The sequence below is a fragment of the Garra rufa genome, chromosome 2 (assembly GCF_049309525.1).
Source record: "Garra rufa chromosome 2, GarRuf1.0, whole genome shotgun sequence".
NCBI lineage: Eukaryota > Metazoa > Chordata > Actinopteri > Cypriniformes > Cyprinidae > Garra > Garra rufa.
In genome coordinates this window covers 55851688-55858263 of record NC_133362.1, presented here as the reverse complement: position 1 = coordinate 55858263, position 6576 = coordinate 55851688, and the positions used below count along the sequence as shown (strand labels likewise).

Genomic DNA, 6576 nt, shown 5'->3' with positions numbered 1-6576 from the left:
GTAATATTGTAAAATATATTTAATTAACTGTGTTCTAATTTAGTATGTTTTAAAAAGTGTTTTTTCAGCACCATTTTGCAAATCTTCAGTGTCACACGATCCTTCAGAAATGATGCTGACAATTCAGCTTTGCAAAAATAGGAAAAAATGACATTTTTACAATATATATTTACATTAAAAAAATTGTAATCAGAAAGATTATTTTTATGATCAAATAAGTGCAGTTTTCTTGGTGAACATAAAAGACTAATTTCAGAAACTTTAAAGGGATAGTTCACCTAAAAATTTAAATTTGATGTTTATCTGCTTAGCCCCAGGGCATCCAAGATGTAGGTTACTTTGTTTCTTCAGTAAAACACATACAAGGATTTTTAACTCAAACCGCTGCAGTCTGTTAGTGATTTGATGGCAGTAGATGGGCACCAAACCTTTGAAGGAAAAGAAAAAAACATGCATAGACAAATCTAAATTACACCCTGTGGCTTGTGACGATACATTGATGTCCTAAGACACGAAACGATCTCTTTTTGTGAGAAACTGAATAGTTTTTATATAATTTTTTACCTTTAGGCCCGTTTCACACCGCAAGCGTGAGCGGTGCGTATTTTTTTCGCCGCCCATGTTAACAAACGAGTGCATTCACACCGGCAGCAGAAGCAGCGCGTGAGCGTCAAGCAGGAGCGTAGTGTGAGCAGCGCTATTTTTGCTGCGCTGCTCACGCTTTAATAAAGGGACAGTACACTTTTAATGGCCAAAATAAATGATTTCACACAAAAGTTTTATAAAATGCACAGAACAAGCTTAAAATGCACATATAATACGCATGTCTAGTGAGTTCAACAAGAATTCAAAATATGTACGCCTAGGCAACAGAAGATATAAATGTTTCAATTATTTAGTTTGGGTGCAAGGCAAGCATGGTGTATTAAAAAAAAGCCAGAAACTTACTAAATGTTTTACGGCAGATTATTATTTATTTATTTATTTTGCATTGAGAAAAAGCTGCTTTGATTGAGTCTTGGATTGTATAAAGTACTATATAAATAAAGGTAAAATACAATATTAAAATATAATAATAATAATAATAAATAAAAAATGTAAAAAAAAATATATATATATATATATATACACATGTAGGCTCTAGCGCTAAAATGTTCAATTAATCGAGATTTTGATTTTAGGCAAAATCGCCCAGCCCTATATAGTGCATGCTCTCGTCTTAAGTAAACTATTTAGAATTATATTTTCCATTTAATTCAAATAAATATTTAATAAAAAAAACTCTTTTGTAGGTTGCTTTTGAGAAAGGAATTGTATGTGTATCTTATTTTAGGTGAAGTATCTGGCAACAATTGGAGGGCCTAACCAATCCTCCATCACAAGAAGGATTCTGGTCCATATACTGACCACCCCACTGGCACTGCAACTATGCTGGAAGGGCTCGAGCCAGAAGTTAGCCTTTGGAGATATGCTGGTCTGCAGAGCAGTCATAGGTACAATATGTAATGTTTTTTATGAAATAAGCCCTTCTAACGGTAATGAAAAAAGAAAATGTGGAAATTTGGTAACACTTTAGTGGACCTTATTAGCAAGCCTATTATTAACATGTGGGCTGTTTATTAGAACCCATAAAGCACATATTCTGCATTACCATATTCTACTTTCCTATTTCTACCCAATACCTACTCAGATATCCCTGTTTATTTGTCAGCAAAGGTCCACCGGATGATACACTTACTCAAGCCTGTGTTATCAAGTCATAGCCAGTCTAAAAATGCCTGTGCATGGAAGTTTATTATGTATAACATTTAAAACATCACTTTATAAAGAAAAAAGACCATCCTCATTCAGCTACAATAAACTTCACATGTCGTAAGTTGATGAAAACATTTGGTAAAATGTTAATACTACAATGGCACATGTAGGCAAATTATCATAAATAAAGGCCACAGCATACATTTTGAAAACACAGTGTTTAATGAGGGAAAAAAAGTGTTTTTTCCCATTTCCCAAAAAGCAGCAGTTTTGGTCATAGATATCTGATCAACAGCAGGAAGTAGGGTGGGGTCAAAAATTATTTTGCCTTTGTCACAATATGAGATTAATCTGACTCTGAGCACCTAAAGCAATCCTTAAACTTAATCTAATATAAGGTTCTCCAAATTAAAAATGCAAGTTTAATTCATTAGTACCTCAAATCAAACAAATAAAAAATCTATTTGCTGGGGAACTTTTTTTAGGCTGAAACCAGTGGTTATCAAACTACTCAAATATAGATTAAGTTCAAATGTATTGTGTTTTAACTAGGGCCGGGACTTTAACGCGTTACTTTAGATTAATTAATTACACAAAAATAATGCGTTAATTTTTTTTTAACGCATTTTAATCTCACTTAGTTTTGCACCGCGAAACGTTTCTCACTGGATGAGATTCGGCGGACCGATTATACTGGAGCACCAGCTAGCGTTCAAACAAGCTGCGTCATTCCTAAATAGTATTGTATGTCCCAAATCGTAGTATGTTTACAAAAAGTATTCCAAAGATTCGCGGATGGTCTACTACTTAACGATCAATGCACACTTTAACGGCTAATATTGCCCACAACACACTGCGCCGTGAACGAGGATTCGATTAGAATTTGTTTGGACCAGTGGATGGGAAATTTTGTTATAAAAACGAATGGATGGAAGCATCGATAAGAGCATGGTTGTGTGCAAGCTATGCAACAAGGAATTCACATATCACCGCAGCACATCGAGCCTATTGCTACACTTAATGGCAATATTGCACTGGTCTGTTGGACTTGGTTGATCAAAAATAAACAATATTTTGTTGCTTAAGCTTATGTATTCAGTCATTATTCAATGGTATAATAAAAATCCATATAAAAAAACTTACTTCTCACTGTTCTCAGGTCAAATATTTATATGCGATTAAAAGGCGATTAATTTCGATTAATTAATTACAAAGCCTCTAATTAATTAGATTTATACTACAGGGCCGTTGAATGCTTGAATCTGATTGGCTGACGAACGTTCTAGAGGTGTGCATTATGTTCAGGGAAACGCACGGCGAACGTAGTTCCTGGCAGCTTTAGACCGCAGTGCATGTCTTTATCACTTCGCCATACGATTTCAGTTATTTCAAAGGTCCTTACAGCCCAAAACAGCAAAATAACTAAAACCCACAATGACACTGGCCAAACTAAATACAGTAAACGTCAGGATAAACACGACAGATTATTTCCATGTTTTTTTCCACAATATATTACGTTTTATTGTGTACGGAAAGCACAAACTCTATTTCTCTTGCCCTCTTCTCACTCACCTCACAGACGCACACACATAACAGTACAGTTTGCACTCGCGTTAGCATTTGCGCTAATGTTGTTAGCGCTGCTCTGACGATTAACAACTTAAAAACGACATGACAGCTCTCACACGCGAGGTAACAACGGCGTGGTCTTAAAGAAAATGAACTTAAAGTTTAACTGTTAGTAGAAACGATGCTGCCAGTCACCCTTAAGAGACACAGACATGAGAGAGGTAAAGTCATACACTTAGTTTCTCTCCCTCACTCTTTCCGTCTGTCTGCTTGTCTTTCGGTCTGTCTAAACTTCTTTATTAACGGCATTATTTTGCTATTAACAGCCCAAGCGTCGTTACTATTTCTAAAATGACGTTTTGGAACTAGCAACGAAGCTGTTGAATGAGCTGCGTAAGAAATTAATCCTACTCACAATAGCGTTTTAAGGATAAAAACCGGACGAATGTCTTGAAATATATCATTTGATCGATGTCTTGAGGTGTGGTAACAGTAGTATAAGCGGAATAATTGACTTCGGGCCGTAGAATTCTACGAAAATAATGCACACCCGAGGTGTAACGGCCACTCCGCTTCGCGTCGTGACCGCATTACCACCTCGGGTGTGCATTATTTTCTAAGAATTCTACTGCCCGTCGTCAATTATTCCTTACTAAATTTTTTAATCGAGTCCCGGCCCTAGTTTTAACATTAATTTATATTCAATTTAGTGATTCCTCTGCATACCACTAGAGTGACTCTGAGTACCACTAGTGGTACTTGTACCACGCTATGAGAACCACTGGTCTATACTGTACTTGAAGAAACTTTTTTGGTTTTAAAATTCAGAATACAGTTGTTTTCTGTCTTACTTAGACGCTGTGACAAAGTGCAGCCGAGCCACTGCAAGTGAGGTCGAAACCTGCATCAAAACGTGCCTTCGTAATGCCAGAGACCGAGATGGGGGACGGCAAGGACGGGCCAGAATTGCAGTGGAAAAACGCACTGGTGCCCTTGAAGGAAATCATTTTTAATTTACATTTTCTAATTAGTTCTGTAGTTCTTGGTGGCAATTACTGTTTTGAATTGCTTTGTATTGGTGTTTTAAGTAAAATTTCTGTATTATTATTACTATTACTACTATTATTAATTGCTGTAAATAAATAATTTGAAAAACATGACCTTCAATTTATTACTGCTACTTTAAAGAAGTGCAATTGCACTGCATATGCATTAATAGTTATTTGATGGTATTCTGCAGATATGGCCCTGAACAGGTTTTTGGGAAAGTTGGGTATTCTGTGAGCAACTGGAGCCAATAGATTTGCATTACTCTGTAGGACCAAACTAACTTTTAACTTTTGTTAACAAATCACACACGGGGCATACTGTTGGCCTACATACTGTGCCTCACAACATGCCTACTGTGCCCACACTTGCCCTACTGTGCCCACACCCAGCCCACAGCATTCTCACACTATCCCCACAGTGCCCAGACCCAGCCCACAGCATGCCCACACTATCCCCACAGTGCCCACACCCAGCGCACAGCATGCCCACACTATCCCCACAGTGCCCACACCCAGCCCACAGCATTCTCACACTATCCCCACAGTGCCCAGACCCAGCCCACAGCATGCCCACAGCATGCCCACACTATCCCCACAGTACCCACACCCAGCGCACAGCATGCCCACACTATCCCCACAGTACCCACACCCAGCCCACAGCATGCCCACACTATCCCCACAGTGCCCACACCCAGCCCACAGCATTCTCACACTATCCCCACAGTGCCCACACCCAGCCCACAGCATTCTCACACTATCCCCACAGTGCCCACACCCAGCCCACAGCATGCCCACACTATCCCCACAGTGCCCACACCCAGCCTACAGCATTCTCACACTATCCCCACAGTGCCCACACCCAGCCCACAGCATGCCAACACTATCCCCACAGTGCCCAGACCCAGCCCACAGCATGCCCACACTATCCCCACAGTGCCCACACCCAGCCCACAGCATTCTCACACTATCCCCACAGTGCCCACACCCAGCCCACAGCATTCTCACACTATCCCCACAGTGCCCACAGCATGCCCACACTATCCCCACAGTGCCCACACCCAGCCCACAGCATTCTCACACTATCCCCACAGTGCCCACAGCATGCCCACACTATCCCCACAGTGCCCACACCCAGCCCACAGCATTCTCACACTATCCCCACAGTGCCCACAGCATGCCCACACTATCCCCACAGTGCCCACACCCAGCCCACAGCATTCTCACACTACCCCCACAGTGCCCACAGCATGCCCACTCTTTATGGGCCCACAATCGGCCCCATTGGGGGCCCAATCTGCTTTGTGTGGGCCAGCCCACACTTAACCCACACTTTTGGGCTGTCCCACTCTGGCCCCACATGGGCCCCATAGTGTGGGGCCCACACGTGCCCCGCATTTCACGCCGGTATCGGGGCCCACAGCGGGCTGCCCACATGGGCTAGATTTTTTGCCCACAGTGGGCCCACGCGGGCCCCGAACGGGCATGTTTGCTGGGTAATTCTGATGTTCTCATGTGCACTGAACGCAAAGGAACTGCAAGCTGAATTAGTATTTTGTTTGTTGTTATTCATACACTGGCGACCATATCTGCATTCATTTGATGATAAATACTGTTAAATAGTGATATTGTAAAATATCATTACAATGTGAACATAATTTATACCTATATAAATTATAAATCACAAATTATATAAGTTAATGTAGTAATTATTATGAAGAAACATTTCTCAGTGTTTAAACATGCTACTGCTTAAAATTGTGATGAACTGTGTTGCATTGTATAGTTTTGTGATTAACTGATGCATTTTTAATAGTATTCTTTAAATACAAAGTTAAAGAAATGTTTTTAAGAGTTTTAAAGTACAATATTTTATGCAAAATTGATTATGAATATGTGATCAATTTGATTTATGTCTGCAGAAAAAAAGGCATCTAAAAAAAGTTACTAAACCCTAAGTTAATAGTTAAATCAGTTTCACAAATATATGAAGCTGCACAACTGCCAGGTGATAATTCAGTTTGCCATTACCAAAATAAATTACATTTAAAAATAGAAATTAAATTTAAGTTGTAGTAATAATTCACAATATTAATTAATTGATTAAGGGTCCTGTCCAAAGCGTTGTTATAAAAATAGAACATTTCCTTGAATATCATGAGATGTTTAAACATTAAGATTTGTACTCACTGAAATTACTACAGTA

At 39.5% G+C, this 6576-nt stretch overlaps 1 long non-coding RNA gene across 1 annotated transcript; it reads left to right on the top strand.

Annotated features, from left to right (window-relative positions):
• Nucleotides 1-1341: 1341 nt before the first annotated feature.
• Nucleotides 1342-4481, top strand: LOC141325363 (uncharacterized). Its single transcript, XR_012353765.1, has 2 exons — nucleotides 1342-1493; nucleotides 4180-4481. It is a non-coding gene; the product is annotated as an uncharacterized lncRNA (long non-coding RNA).
• The last annotated feature ends 2095 nt before the right edge of the window (nucleotides 4482-6576 follow it).